The sequence below is a fragment of the Theropithecus gelada genome, chromosome 8, assembly GCF_003255815.1.
Source record: "Theropithecus gelada isolate Dixy chromosome 8, Tgel_1.0, whole genome shotgun sequence".
In the NCBI taxonomy this organism is placed as follows: domain Eukaryota; kingdom Metazoa; phylum Chordata; class Mammalia; order Primates; family Cercopithecidae; genus Theropithecus; species Theropithecus gelada.
This window is the reverse complement of record NC_037676.1, coordinates 104,150,722-104,167,263: the sequence shown is the minus strand read 5'-3', so window position 1 is coordinate 104,167,263 and position 16,542 is coordinate 104,150,722. Positions and strand designations below refer to the sequence as shown.

The 16,542-nt window shown below is 43.2% G+C and overlaps 1 protein-coding gene, 1 non-coding gene and 1 pseudogene across 7 annotated transcripts in view; all 3 read left to right on the top strand.

The window, feature by feature from the left end:
- The window catches only part of NCALD (neurocalcin delta), a 446,402-nt gene that overhangs the window by 270,186 nt on the left and 159,674 nt on the right, over positions 1–16,542 (top strand). The window lies entirely within an intron of this gene.
- On the top strand, positions 2,581–2,685 carry LOC112630891. The gene has a single exon (XR_003121017.1). It is a non-coding gene; the product is annotated as a small nucleolar RNA U13 (small nucleolar RNA).
- The window catches only part of LOC112630187, an 8,928-nt pseudogene continuing 7,687 nt past the window's right edge, over positions 15,302–16,542 (top strand). Inside the window, exon 1 of the transcript XR_003120821.1 lies at positions 15,302–16,536. The product of XR_003120821.1 is annotated as an interferon-related developmental regulator 2 pseudogene (transcript). The remainder of the gene's footprint in view (positions 16,537–16,542) is intronic.

Sequence of the window (16,542 nt, the reverse complement as noted above, 5' to 3'; positions counted from 1 at the left end):
TGTAGAAGAACTGCCTGAATTTTGTGAATGGCTGGGGAAACACAGGGAAGGGCCCCTGTCTTCAGTGTGAATGCACTGTCTTCCCTTGCTCAGAGCCCCTGCCTTTGCTGTAGCTCTTCCTTTCAAATTCAATGCCAGTCATGGCAGCAAAGATAAAAGAAGCCAGTGCTAGCTTGTCTCTGCTTGCTCATAATTCTGTTCAGGGCAGATTTATGGAATGAATGATTCTTTCCATCACAGTTGGCTAATTTTAGAAAGATTAGAATGCAGGAGACTTCCGTTCCTATGCTAATACAGCCAGGCAAGTTACTACTATCATCTAGCTGTGTTAACTGAATTTTACTTTTGTGTCTTTCTGGTTTCCTATCTGAAAAATGAGCGGGGAAATGAAGACCTTTTACAGAATGACATTAGGAATAATGGACAAAAATTGATTACAGACCACTTTACAAATTAATAGCTCCATATTTATACTATGAATCAACATGTAATTTTTATCTTATAAATAACCAAGGTAGTTACAAATTCCTAGTGCTTTTTAAATCAGATACCAAATTCCTTTTTTTTCTTCAACTTTTATTTTAAGTTCAGGGATACATGTGCAGGATGTGCAGGTTTGTACATAGATTAACATGTGCCATGGTGGTTTGCTGTACAGATCATCCCATCACCTAGGTATTAAGCCCAGCATCCATTAGCTGCTCTTCCTGATGCTCTCCCTCCCCATCCCTCACAGGCCCTGGTGTATGTTGGTCCCCCCACAACGTGTCCATGTGTTCTCATCGTTCAGCTCCCACTTATAAGTGAGAGCATGCAGTGTTTAGTTTTCTGTTCCTGCATTAGTTTGCTGAGGAAAACGACTTCCAACTCCATCCATGTTCCTACAAAGGACATAATCTCATTCCTTTTTATGGCTGCATAGTATTCCATGGCATATATGTACCATATTTTCCTTATCCAGTCTATCATTGATGGGCATAGGGTTGATTCCATGTCTTTGCTATCATGACTAGTGCTGCAATGAACATACGTGTTCGTGTATGTTTATAACAGAATTATTTATATTCCTTTGGGTATATACCTAGTAATGGGATTGCTGGGTCAAACAGATACCAAATTCTATTCATCTGTCTTAAAATTCTTAGAAGCAATGTTGTAGAACAACATATTCCAGGCTGGATTTTACCTTTCATTTTTCTTTGTTACTACTAGATACATGCAAAAAACTGAAGTTAATATTGTAAATTTATCCTTTAAATGGAAAACAGAGAAGGCACTGAGTTAGAGAAACTTTAACTTTCAAGAGCAGAAAGCAATCAAACATTAAAAATCTTAGGACCATTTCAATGTGACTCTCCCTATAAAACCCATAGATTCTGGGAATCATGACCACTTCTTTTGTAAATATAATTTCCCTAAAATTAGTACCAAACACTTTTAGGTCTGGAAAGCATCTTGGAAATGGATCTTCTGAGGGGTCCAACAGCTTCTTACTGTGTCTGTTTGAGAGTTAATAGCTCACCTAGAGCTCAGATCTCCTAAATCTCCAGACAAAACTTTTTTCAAGTTTGCTCTTGTTTCCTCATTCCAGAATTATTTTATAGTATCCAAGCCACTTCACTTTCCACCTTTCCCTTCCTGTTCTCCCTCATACATTGGTTCCTATAGCTCCCTGCTGCTCCGTGGAGACCCTGAGGTGCCATAGGAAAGGGAAGGTTGTTAGCTGAGCCTCTGGGTTCTCTACAACTTATTGAACCAGAATAGCTCAATTTTTAGCTATTTTTCTTATGATGCTTTCCTGAGATAAGGGCTCCATGGCTTGAAAATGTTTTCAAACCACTGTCCTCCCTGACCAAAACCACATGCTTGTCTCACTCCATGTTCCTCATTGAACCTCCAGAATCTCTTTATAGCAACTTTTGTAAGGTTTGTTCCTTCTCTTTTCCCTTTTATACCACTCCCCATCCCTGCCATAGACCTGAACGCTTCCCAGCATCTTCTTTTCAAGGGCCACTGTTTTTTATGAGTGTAAATGCCTGAAGTTAAACTGTCTTATCTAAGATCCCTAAATTCAGCCTCATACCTCAACTCCATGCTCTCTTCCCTGATCTGAATATTTTCAAAACAACTCCTCAAGACATCTGGGAGGTGTTCTGGCTGCCATAAACCTTAAGTCTCCTTGGGTCCCATGTTCACCCAGGAGCTGTGTCTCTTTCCTGTCTTCAAAGCTACATCAAAGCTCTTTGAGGACAGGAAACATATGTTTTCCATCTTCACGTCTAGCACTGGTTTTTAACATGGTAGGTATCTTAGTTAATAATTTCCTTTGGCTAAAAATAACATGGACCCCCAAACAATAGCTTAAATAATTAAATGAGGGGTTTTCCCTTTCCCATATAATCAGAGGTCTAGAGATGGGGAGTCTGGAGCTGGCATGACAGCCATGATGCTGCAAGAGACCTAGGCGCCTCTGTCCTCTCAGGCATCCTTGGCACTTGCTTGTCACCTGTGGTCTCAAGATGGAGGAACCCCTTCTAGAAGGCATCATGTCCATATCCCACTGAAGAGGAAGGGAAGGCGATCCTGTTGTAGCTCATGAGTGTGATAATTGGGTGTTCACCTGCATGTGTGAGATGTGCCACCCTCTGAACCTTGTTATAACACTGGCACATTACCTGTCTGACCTGACTTGGGGGGAAAAAAAAGAAGAAGAAGAAGAAGGGAAAGGAATTGAGTCATTTGTGGTGGAAAATTTGTTGGTGAAAGACAGCAACAAAGCAAGAGTCAGGCAAGCTTCTTTAACGAACTTTCTAGAAGTCCCACTTGGTGACATGCGCTTACATTTTATTCATAAAAACTGTGTCACATGGACCCCTCTAGCTGAAAGAAGTCTGGAAAATGTAGTGTTTTTAAGACTGGGTATGTTGTTAATAACATTGGTGTTCTGTCGGTAAAGAAAGAGATAGCAGATATTTGGTGACAACCTGCAGTCTCTACTGGAATAAGTATGCAAAAATACTGCTTATGGCTGGAATGGAAAATGTCCACTCCCACCATGGTCACCTGTGTTGAGTACCTGGAAGAGTGGTTCTCAAAGTGTGGTCCCAGGCCAACTGCATCACCTGAGAACTTTTTAGAAATGCAAGACACATTTCTAAACTGTCTTGCATTTAGACAGATTGAGTTAGAAGTAGATGGAGTCAGTGATCTGTGTTTTAAATGCCCTACAGAGGATTTTAATGCTGCTAGAGTCTGAGAACCACTGGCCTAGAATGATCATGCAGAAAGTTCTAGACTGTCATGCTCTGCTTGTCTTGATGTCACCAGAGTGGTCTGGGATGGATTGGTGGCCAAGATAGGCACTAGATGATCTTTACAAAGCAGTTTAAGCTCACCCAAATAGAACTAGAATGATCCCGGTTCCTGATGTTGCGGGGTGGAGGGGGAGCTTGAAGAAAAACTGGCATGGAAGTAGAACCAGGCCAACCAACTTTAACATGCCAACAAATGCCAGAGGCTCCTTCCTCTCAAAACTATCTTCCATTCTTCTCAGTTGAAGGGCTTTAGTTGCAAAACAAAAAGTATTACTCTAGGATCTTGCAATTAAAGATTATCTGAGACGCTGGCAAGGATATGGAGAAAGGGGAACTCTTGTATACAATTAGTGGGAATATAAATAGGTACAGCCATTACAGAAAAAAGGATGGAGAGTCCTCAAAAAACTAAAAACAGGAATATAATACCATCTGATCTAGCAATCCAACTGCTGGGTATATATCCAAAAGAAAGGAAATCAGTAAGTTGAGGAGATATCTGCACTCCCACGTTTGTTGCTGCATTGTTCACAGTGGCCAACATATGGAATCAACTTAAGTGTTCTTCGGCAGATGCATGGATAAAGAAAATGTGGTAAATATACACAATGGAATATTATTTAGCCATAGAAAGATTAAAATTCTGTCATTTGCAGCAACATGGATGCAGAACATTGTGTTTACTGAAACAATCCAGGCACAGAAAGACAGATATCACACGTACTCCCTCCTATGTGGGAGTAAATAAAAGATCATCTTATGAAGGTAGAGAGTGGAATGGATGATAGTTACCAGAGACTGGGAGTGGTGGGGCAGAGGAGGGTAAATATAGAAAGGCTGGTTAATGAGTACAAAATGCAGTTAGATGGAAAGAATAAGTTCTATAATGTTCGATAGCACAGTAGGATGACTGTAGTTAATAATAATCGACTGTATATTTCCAAATAGCTAGAAGAGAAGATTTGGAATGTTCCAACACAAAGAAATGATAAATGTTGGAGGTAATGAATATCCCAATTACCCTACTTTTACCATGACACATTGTATGCCTGTATCAAAATATTACCTGTACCCCATAAATATGTACAATTACAATTACAATCAATGAAAAAGAAAGAGTATTTGAAATGTATCATCCTTGAGCTTCAATGGGACCGATAGGGATGGCTTGTGTGGAGAGGGTTGTAGTCATCCCATAACATCCATCTGCTTCTCCCCCAAGTAACCCATAATGAACACAGTACAAATAAGTATCATAAAAAGTGCACACAGAGCACACGCAGCTTCAAGTTGGCTCCTCTGGCCCAGGGCTCCTCCAAGCATGGTCCACAGGCAGATCCATCCTGAGAACTCTTTGTTACTGGTCTGCACTGAGATAAAGAACTTAAATCCGAATGTAAATCAAATACATTACTGGGCTCACTCTTTAGTTCAGCTGACATTTTTTCAAACTAAGACTTTCTCAAAGAAAGTAGTGCACAACAAGAAACAAACAGTTCATAGACTGACTCTATGAACTGTTTTGAGTGGCACTGCCCCTGCCTTCCAACTAGACAGTCACCTCTGCCCTTCATGGAGATTCTGTAGCTGCCACTTTAAGCATCCTCCTGTCCTTCATTTCTTTAACAAACATTAATTGAGGTCTATGGTATACAAGCACAGTTGGGATGCTGGGAACACAGTGGGCAACAGGACAGACAATCTGTAAGGGTACTAGCTGTCATCAAATGGCAGTATCAGATGGGACAGTATGTGTGGAAGTACTTCATAAACCTAATTATATTTAAGAATCGGGTAGTATTCTCTTTCCTTCTTTAGATGGAATAAAAGGTGCAAAGAGAACAAGCACCCTGCACAATATTGCTAGAGTAAGAACTCCCCTCTCTCTGGCCACTCGCTGAATTTACTTCATTCTTTTCTCTCTCTGTAGTGGGTCTCATCTGAAAGAACATTGCTCTTGAGCTTAAGAAGGCAAAAGAATTTAGAGAGTCAGGTGCAGTGGCTCACGCCTGTAATCCCAGCACGTTGGGAGGCTGAGGCGAGAGGATCACTTGAGGCCAGGAGTTTGAGACCAGCCTTGGCAACACAGTGACACTCTGTCTCTATGAAAAATAAAAAGATTAGTTGGGCATGATGGTGTGTGTCTGTAATCTCAGCTACTCAGGGGAAGCTGAGGCAGGAGGATTGCTGGAGCCCAGGAGTTGAAGCTGCAGTGAGCTGACTGTGCCACTGCACTCCAGCCTGTATCACAGAGCCAGGCCCTCATCTCTAAGAAAAAAAAAGAATTTAGAGTTGCATTTCAGATGAGAAGCACATGATATTATTGACAATTCAGTTTGCTCCCAACCTCTCTCATGGGTGTCTGAGCATAAAGTCATCTCAGCATATACCATTGGAACTTAGGGGAAAGGGGACTAAAGCTCCAGGTAATGAAAATTACTAGTAACTTGACCCCTGGTGGAACGCCAGTGAGAATATGCACTTCCACAGGTGCTTGAATTCTCTTGGCCCAGGGCTTTAGGAAGCCACAGGAAAAGGTCAGGATGCTCAGGAATAGAGACGTGCTGTCAGAGAAGGATGGAAGGGTGGAAGAGAACAGTGCTGGGCCTAGCAACTTTCAAAAGACTTGCAAGCCAGTATGGCAAATGTTAACATTTGTTAAATCTGAGGAGTGTGCATATGGGTGCTATATTTTTTCTCTGTACTTTCTTTTATATTTTAATATATCATAATTTAACATTTAAAATTTTTAAAAAGATCCTCAGCTGGGCATGGTGGCTCGTGCCTGTAATCCCAGCACTTTGGGAGGCTAAGTCTAGTAGATAACTTGAGGCCAGGAGTTCAAGACCAGCCTGGCCAGCATGGCAAAAGCCCATCTCTACAGAAAATACAAAAATTAGCTGGACATGGTGGCACATGCCTGTAATCCCAGCTATTCTGCTCCAGAGGCTGAGACACAAGAATGGCTTGAACCCAGGAGGTGGAAGTTGCTGTGAGCCGAGATTGCACCACTGCACTCCAGCCTGTGACAGAGCAAGACTCTGTCTCAAAAAAAAAAAAAAAACAAACAAACAAAAAAAAAAACCCACAATTTTTAAAGATTTGTAGAACAAAATAGTGTCTTCAGATGATCAATGTAGCACAGAAGAAGAGAAGCTGCAGTAAGTAAAATATTCATGGCCCTAAAATTATGAAGGGCAGTGTGTGTGTGTGTGTGTGTGTGTGTGTGTGCGCGCGCAAGCACATGTGTACATGCACATACTCAGAAGCTTTAGCATGCATCAAAATCCCCTGGAAGGTGTTTAAACCACAGAGTATTGACTCTGTCTAGTTCTGATTCAGTAGGTCTAGCGTGAGACCTGAAAATTTGCGTTTCTAAGAAGTTCCCACAGCGAATCCTCATGATATCTTTTTGAGTAGATATTGTGTACTCTTCCCACAATTACCTGGACTAGTTTGACTCATTTGTTCAACAGATATTTAGTACTTACCTACTATGTGCCAAGTACTGTGTTACATGCTAGGGGTATATGATTTATTGTGCACATATAACTCCTTATCTAGAGGCGATCGTTAAATACGTATTATATGTTTATGCCAAAAGCTGAGCAATCATCTAAACCCTTAAGCAAGCTGTTGGGTATTATAATAGCCAATCAGTAGGACAGGGGAACACCATGGGATGGCTGTGTACAAAAACTACTTTTTTATGTATGGTATTTCATAATGAATACAGATAACTTTCTTTTTCTTTTCTCATCTTACCCCCAACCACCTCCTATTTTTTTCTCTCCTTTCTGTCTCTCTCCCTCCCTGGGATAGATGTGTTTGATGGGCTCATCCAGCAGCTCTCTCAAGCCACCCCTTGCTGCTGCCTGTTACCAGAGGTTCTGAAAAACTAGATATTTGCTCTGCCAGATTCACTGGCAGCTGGGGCTGGCCACATGCTCTAGTTTTGGCTAATGAGATATAAGTGGAAATAGGTTGGGGGTCTTTGGGGAAGATTTTGCTTCTATACAAGAGGACAGAGGTAAGAGGAAGATCACTGGCACAGCGCCCTTTCCTGTCTTTCTGCCTTAGGACTGCAACAGCCATCTTGTGACCATGAGGCAACTAACATAAGGATAGTTCCAAAGGTGACAGAGTGACAGAGACTGGCTTTTAATGACATTTTTGATCAAGTCAACCAACATTAGCATGCCACCCATACTCAGACTGAATGTTAGTGATAAAAGCAAAGCTCTATTTTAATGAACTGTTAATGTCTATCGCTTGCAGAGGAAATCACTCCCAACTGATACATCACCTTCTCCCTTTCTTCCTCTTCTTCTTCTTCTTTTTTTTTTCCTTTTTTATTTTCTTTCTCTCCTTGGTATGTGTGAATTTTGTCCTCCTTGCAAATTCATATGTTGAAGTCCTAACCTCCAAAGCCTCAGCATATGACAATATTTGGAGATGGTCTTTAAAGAGGTGATTAGGTTAAAATGAGGTCATTAGGGTGGGCCCTAATCCAGTATGACTTGTATCCTTAAAAGAAGAGGAAATGTGGACATAGAGATGTAGAGAGGGAAGACCACGTGAAGACACAGGAAGAAGACAGACATCTACAAGCCAAGGGAAAAGACCTCAGATAAAACCAACCCTGCTGACACCTTGATCTTGGACTTCTAGCCTCCATAACTGTGAGAAAATGAATTTCTGTTGCTTAAGCCACTTAGTGTGTGGGACTTTGTTACAGGAGCCATGCTGAGCAAATATACTTCTTTCTCCCGCCTTTTACTTCCCCCCATTCTTTCTTTTTCTTTATTTGTGTGGATATATAGAGAAAAAGATAGAGAGATATATATATGTGGATATATATATCTCCTCTATTTGTATGGATATCTATCTCCCCTTAGAGATATATAGATATATATATCTCCAAGGGGTAGCCTAAAGTGAGGAATCCCTTCGTTAGGGCCCCTTAGCAGACTTCTTCTTATGTCTCCTTGGCCAGAATTATGCTGCATGCTTATATGTAAACCAACATCTGAGAAGGGGAATGAAACCACTGTAATTAATCTAAACCAGTCAAGATTCACCCTCTTTGGCTGGAATGTAAGCTGCCTTTCTTACAGCTTATGGATGCTCACAGAACTGTGGGGACAACAAGACTATAAGCAGGGTTCTGTAAGAACAATGGTTATCAGCCTAAGGCAATTTTGCATCTGCCTTTTGCCAATTCAAGGGACATTTGGGTAATATCTGAAGATGTTTTTGATTGTCACAACCTGGGGGAAGAGGGGAGTTGCTATTGGCATCCAATGGGTAGGGGCCAGAGATGCTACTAAATATGCTACAATGCACAGGAAAGTCCCCTACAACAAAGAAGTATCCAGCACAATTGTCACTCATGCCTGGATTGAGGAACCCTGTGTTAGAGGAAGGGAAGAAGGGTGGCTATTAGGAGGACAGCAAGAGGTGTTTGTCATGGATGGAAAAACACATGTACGTGATGTTCTCACAGCCTCCCTGTGAGTCTCACCGACTTCAGGCCACAGCATCCCTGAGTGACAGAAGCTGGTCTCATTACATTGGCCAAGCAGCCCTCAGTCTGCAGCTATCTGTCAGAGACCCAGTGAATCAGAAAGATTGGTGCAGACTAAAATTAGAAAAGAGATGAAAAGTGATTATTTGGAAATAAATTTGAATATGCCTGTTTAGATCCTCCAAGACTGCAGTCTGACATATAAATAAGACTAAAAATATGAAATTGTGGTACCCCGTCATCCTATTCACTAGATTTCACTAGCTCTGAATCTAATAAGGCCTTCATCATTGTGTTAAATTAATGCTTTTTAATATTTAAAAGATATTAATCTTGCTTTGGTATGTTGTTGGTCTATTTTTAAATTTAATAATTTCAAACAGTAGCTCTTCAAGTATTTGAATCAATGATTTTTTATATCCACTCATCTTGATGTTTTGCCATAAGTAATAAATGGTGTAATAAAATATCTTTGTGCTTCAAGTAATACCTCAGCACTTTTTAAACTTCTTTGCAAAACTTGAATACAGTTTACGTATATGAGTTATAGGCACACATATCTGCAAAGGTGGCTAGATTTTTAAAAATTAATGTCATGACCTGCAATTTCCTTTGCAAATATATAGCTTGTCCTGTTTGCTTTATGGCTGTTGTTTGCAACATCATATTTTCCCCTCAAATAAAAACTTTTAAAATGGCATAGAAGACTTTGGCTAAATTGGCTAACAGTTTCATAACATTTGATATTGTTCCAAGTTTTCATGCACCTAATTTTATATATACGTAATGTATCAGCTTTTGATATAGCAAAAAGCACATAGGTAGCTTAAACTGCAAAGCATTTTCTGTTTTTCAGGCTGTATATTGCAAGACCTACCAAGCAACGTATTTGCTTAAATGTTCCGTATTTAATTGCCAGAGTTTGCAGTGGACTCTTCATTTCTTAAAGACTTACCACAAATGTATTCACTTATTCAGCTCCTGTGTGTTCTCATACATTTCTACCACTATTTTCTTTTCTTCAATCAGCCAGTATCTAGAAGTAAGAACCATCATCTTTAATTCAATCTCTGGCTTATTATAGACCTAGGATCCTCACAGGAATATTTGTTCAATTTGAACATGCTCTTCAGCTGTTTTTTTTTTTTTTTTTTTTTTTTTGTTGTTGCCTATGGATGACAGAGTGATGTTTTACACATTTAAGAGAACTTCATTTCCTTATTACATGGACATATTTCTAATTGGCTCCAGGCTCCTTACTATTAATAGCTGTTGAAGATGCACTGTACATCTAATTTAGCACTGCCTGGGGTGACACAATTGGTTCTCAGTTACTTTACTGCCAATATGTACAGCTTATGCCACAGGGAGCCTGGAACTAATTGGTGAGATCCTCGCCCTCTGAGACGGAATCTAAGACATGCTTCCCAGACAGCTTCCCTCTCAGGGACCTCAGCGTTCCTCATTATCCTGACCCTCTTTGATTTGGTGCCATGATTGACATAAGGAAGGCAAAGCCACCTCCTCAGCTTGATTTATTCTAAAGATATTTGACTTTATCCATACCCATCTCTGTGGAATATGGAAGCCCTCAGGGGTGACTCCTGAATTTGCATATAGGAGCTTAGGGGTAGCAATATAGAAGGCCAGGGGCTTGAATGAATGTATGTTTGCAGGGAAAACATACTTTGTTTCATTTTAATTGTATTCTTTAATGAGGAGGTTGATTGATATTTGGTTCCGGCAGGGAGTGTAGGCTCCCTATGTCACCCTTTGTATCTTTGCAGAGCCACTGGTGATTCTCCTTGTGGAAAGCCCTTTTTGGTGCCACCACTGAAAGTCAAACCTCTTACTATGACTTTAAGGAGTATGACATTAACCAATCCCTTGAGCCTTACATTCCAGCTCTCCTGCCACCCCAACCTCCCACTCAGCCAAGCTGCAATAATTCCATGAACAGGACATACAGCTTTTTTTTCCCTTTTCTGTTCCTTACTTTTTGGTGTCCCCAAGGTCTAGATCTGGCCCTCTATCCCCAGTGCCAGCAGCACTTCCTGCACCCCACTATCATCACAGGTCAGGTGTGGAATTCCCGTGGTTCAACATACAGTTTTCCTCAGCGCAGACTGTGAGCTCTTTGAAGGCAAGGCCCATATCTTAGTCGCTTTGGCATCATGAGTACCCAGGTGGGTTCTGACATTTGGTACTCAATAAAAGTGTATTGTGTTAAGCTCTTATTGTTACTATGGTATTCTGTCTTTATCAGCAGAAGAGAAGGAGGTTTTCCCCAATAACATGGTGAACAGGTAGTTGAAATATAACCCTATAAATGCTGAAACACTTTCTGGATTAAAAACATCTCAAGTCTCTGCCTTAGTAACAAGGCCTAACATATGTTTTACTTCAAGACTCAAGAATATCATTGTGAACGTTGGTTATGATACTGACCCCTGATATTAGCAGTGTTGCATGACCTATGAAGGTGCCCTGAAATAATGGTGTCAATCAATACAACTTTAAATAAAACATACACATTGACAAAAAAACAAAAAGCATGGGTCCACCCAGTGACCTTCCAGTGAAACACCAAAATTTATTTTGTGAGACTTCGATTTCAATGAGTGAATGCAGGTTTACTTGGCTCATGAGACAGCTGGAATTTTTTTTCTTTTTTCAGATTGTTTACTGTGAACTTCTTATAAATGTTCCTGTTTTCTGTTTCTGGAAAGTATTAATATTCAGGACTGAAACACTTAACTGGGCAGGGTGCTGTGGCTCATGCCTGTAATCCCAGCACTTTGGGAGGCCAAGACGGGTGGATGACGAGATCAAGAGATCAAGACCATCCTGGCCAACATGGTGAAACCCTGTCTCTACTAAAAATACAAAAATTAGCTGGGCGTTGTGGTGAGCACCTGTAGTCCCAGCTACTCAGGAGGCTGAGGCAAGAGAATCACTTGAACCTGGAAGGTGGAGGTTGCAATGAGCTGAGTTCGTGCCCCTGCACTCCAGGCTGGCGACAGGGCAAGAATCCATCTCAAAAAAAAAAAAAAAAAAAGAAAGAAAGAAAGAAAAGAAAAAGAAACACTTAACTATTCAATGACTACAGAAAGGTTATATGAACTTGATCTATATTATATTTGTAATGAAATAATTTTTCACCTTTAGAGAATCAGGTTGTTGTCACAACAAAAATGTTGTATAATACACTGTATTAATAATAGCACACTAAATGATTTTGTCTGTCTTTTCTCTATGCTGTCGTTCAACAAGTACAATTTGCTATATGTTGTGATAAGTAGGATCTGAGGGAGTAAGGATATACAAGATAGACATGATTCCTGCCTCAGGGTCTTCATGTTTAAAGAGGAGGGACAGACCAACAAATAGAATTGCAATACAGAATGTTTCAATTTTGAGACTTTCACCAGCCTATAAAACATAGGCCACCTTTACCATCACTTGAAATTCTTACAACCTTTTCATCACCAGTTCAAGAGACCATCATAATCTTGACTAGGGCCCACGGTATTGCTCTGGTGGCAGGAATCAGGATTTTAATAAAGGCCTATGGTAATTTCCCTGGGCATGGTTATTTTTGGTGTTTTGTGGTAGGGTTGTAGGGCTGGCTAAGGTTCATAAGATTTATATTCATAATCTCAGTGGCTTGTATGTGGAGAAGAATGGTGATGCCTATCAGTGGTAGTAGGTTGTAGTCACCAGCGGGAGCCTCAATGCAAAAGACTGTGTCTAAGTAGAGAACATGGGAAGTAATTACTGCTGCTGGAAGTTGCAGCAGAAGTTTCTACTTGGAGCTTTTCTGGAAACACATTTTGCTTATTCATCAAAATATGATTGAACTGTGTAGATGTCCAAATGTTGTAAATAATGGAATTTAATGGTATGATTTATGCCTGTGTGGTCTTTGTCACATGTCACTTACACTATTTATTTGATATATATTATATGTAGAGAACCACACTAGACACTGAGGGAACTCTGTTTTGGTCTCAGTGGGTTTACAGATCAGGAATGGCGTCAACCAAGGACACAGGGCACACATGTTCAAGGTCACAGGGCCAGTGCCAGCTGTGAATGGAAGTAGATTTAGGTTCCTAATGAGAAAACAAGAGTGTTGTGTAGGACTGTTTTAAAAACTCATCCCAGTGAAGTGATTGGCAATGGAGAGGTCCCCTAGGTCTGAGAGCAGGAAGAAGAATCCCATAACCCTAGCAGAGCAGGGTGGCTGATATTAGCTGGTGCTGGGCTTGAGAACAACCATCAGAGGTTACATTAGGGGGGCGGAGCAAGATGGCCGAATAGGAACAGCTTCAGTCTCCAACTCCCAGCGCCAGCGACACAGAAGACCGGTGATTTCTGCATTTTCAACTGAGGTACTGGGTTCATCTCACTGGGGAGTGCCGGACGATCGGTGCTGGTCAGCTGCTGCAGCCCGACCAGCGAGAGCTGAAGCAGGGCGAGGCATCGCCTCACCTGGGAAGCGCAAGGGGGAAGGGAATCCCTTCTCCTAGCCAGGGGAACTGAGACACACAACACCTGGAAAATCGGGTAACTCCCACCCCAATATTGCGCTTTAAGCAAACAGGCACACCAGGAGATCATATCCCACACCTGGCTGGGAGGGTCCCACGCCCACGGAGCCTCCCTCATTGCTAGCACAGCAGTCTGTGATCTACCGGCAAGGCAGCAGCGAGGCTGGGGGAGGGGCGCCCGCCATTGCTGAGGCTTAAGTAGGTAAACAAAGCTGCTGGGAAGCTCCAACTGGGTAGAGCTCACAGCAGCTCAAGGAAACCTGCCTGTCTCTGTAGACTCCACCTCTGGGGACAGGGCACAGCTACACAACAACAACAACAACAACAAAAAAGCAGCAGAAACCTCTGCAGACGCAAACGACTCTGTCTGACAGCTTTGAAGAGAGCAGTGGATCTCCCAACACGGAGGTTGAGATCTGAGAAGGGACAGACTGCCTGCTCAAGTGGGTCCCTGACCCCTGAGTAGCCTAACTGGGAGACATCCCCCACTAGGGGCAGTCTGACACCCCACACCTCACAGGGTGGAGTACACCCCTGAGAGGAAGCTTCCAAAGCAAGAATCAGACAGGTACACTCGCTGTTCAGAAATATTCTATCTTCTGCAGCCTCTGCTGCTGATACCCAGGCAAACAGGGTCTGGAGTGGACCTCAAGCAATCTCCAACAGACCTACAGCTGAGGGTCCTGACTGTTAGAAGGAAAACTATCAAACAGGAAGGACACCTACACCAAAACCCCATCAGTACATCACCATCATCAAAGACCAGAGGCAGATAAAACCACAAAGATGGGGAAAAAGCAGGGCAGAAAAGCTGGAAATTCAAAAAATAAGAGCACATCTCCCCCGGCAAAGGAGCGCAGCTCATCGCCAGCAACGGATCAAAGCTGGACGGAGAATGACTTTGACGAGATGAGAGAAGAAGGCTTCAGTCCATCAAATTTCTCAGAGCTAAAGGAGGAATTACGTACCCAGCGCAAAGAAACTAAAAATCTTGAAAAAAAAAGTGGAAGAATTGACGGCTAGAGTAATTAATGCAGAGAAGGTCCTAAACGAAATGAAAGAGATGAAAACCATGACACGAGAAATACGTGACAAATGCACAAGCTTCAGTAACCGACTCGATCAACTGGAAGAAAGAGTATCAGCGATTGAGGATCAAATGAATGAAATGAAGCGAGAAGAGAAACCAAAAGAAAAAAGAAGAAAAAGAAATGAACAAAGCCTGCAAGAAGTATGGGATTATGTAAAAAGACCAAATCTACATCTGATTGGGGTGCCTGAAAGTGAGGGGGAAAATGGAACCAAGTTGGAAAACACTCTTCAGGATATCATCCAGGAGAACTTCCCCAACCTAGTAGGGCAGGCCAACATTCAAATCCAGGAAATACAGAGAACGCCACAAAGATACTCCTCGAGAAGAGCAACTCCAAGACACATAATTGCCAGATTCACCAAAGTTGAAATGAAGGAAAAAATCTTAAGGGCAGCCAGAGAGAAAGGTCGGGTTACCCACAAAGGGAAGCCCATCAGACTCACAGCAGATCTCTCGGCAGAAACTCTACAAGCCAGAAGAGAGTGGGGGCCAATATTCAACATTCTTAAAGAAAAGAATTTTCAACCCAGAATTTCATATCCAGCCAAACTAAGTTTCATAAGTGAAGGAGAAATAAAATCCTTTACAGATAAGCAAATGCTTAGAGATTTTGTCACCACTAGGCCTGCCTTACAAGAGACCCTGAAGGAAGCACTCAACATGGAAAGGAACAACCGGTACCAGCCATTGCAAAAACATGCCAAAATGTAAAGACCATCGAGGCTAGGAAGAAACTGCATCAACTAACGAGCAAAATAACCAGTTAATATCATAATGGCAGGATCAAGTTCACATATAACAATCTTAACCTCGTCTGGCCAAGTCTCAGCGCAGCGCACCGGCCGGCGTCTCGCTGCCCTGGAGCCCACACCCACCGGGTCCCTGACCCCGCGCCCCCCGCGCCCGGTTCCCGGCATGCCTCGCGCCCGTAAGGGCAACACGCTCCGGAAGGGTGGTCAGCGCCGTGGAGGAGGTGCCCGGAGCAGTGCCCAAGCTGACTCGGGTTCCAGTGATGATGAGGCAGCCAGTGAGGCCCGCAGCACCACCAGTGAATGCCCCAGTCTTCTCAGCACCACTGCAGAGGACAGCCTTGGGGGGGATGTCGTGAATGAGCAGGGCCAGCAGGAAGACCTTGAGGAAAAGCTGAAGGACTATGTGGACTGCCTCACAGACAAGAGTGCCAAGACCCGGCAGGGTGCTCTCGAGAGCCTGCGCCTGGCCCTGGCGTCCCACCTACTCCCCGACTTCTTGCTGGAGCGCCGCCTCACACTAGCTGATGCCCTGGAAAAGTGCCTCAAGAAAGGGAAGGGAGAGGAACAAGCCCTGGCCGCTGCTGTACTAGGTCTGCTCTGCGTGCAGCTGGGCCCCGGACCCAAGGGTGAGGAGCTGTTCCACAGCCTGCAGCCTCTGCTGGTCTCTGTGCTCAGTGACAGCACAGCTAGCCCTGCTGCCCGGCTCCACTGTGCTTCTGCTCTTGGCCTGGGCTGCTACGTGGCTGCTGCCGACATCCAGGACCTGGTCTCTTGCCTTGCCTGCTTAGAAAGTGTTTTCAGCCGGTTCTATGGCTTGGGCAGCTCCACAACTCCTGTGGTTCCTGCCAGCCTGCATGGCCTGCTCTGTGCTGCCCTGCAGGCCTGGGCATTGCTGCTCACCATCTGCCCCAGCACCCAAATCAGCCACATCCTTGACAGGCAGCTGCCCCGGCTGCCCCAGCTCTTGTCCAGTGAAAGTGTGAACCTGCGGATCGCTGCCGGTGAAACCATTGCACTGCTCTTTGAGCTTGCCCGGGACCTTGAGGAGGAGTTTGTTTATGAGGACATGGAGGCCCTCTGCAGTGTCCTGCGCACTCTGGCCACTGACAGTAACAAGTACCGTGCCAAGGCTGATCGCCGGCGCCAGCGCTCTACTTTCCGTGCCGTGCTGCACTCCGTGGAGGGCGGTGAATGTGAAGAAGAGATAGTGCGCTTCGGCTTTGAGGTGCTCTACATGGACAGCTGGGCTCGGCACCGGATCTACACTGCCTTCAAGGAAGTGCTGGGTTCAGGCATGCACCAC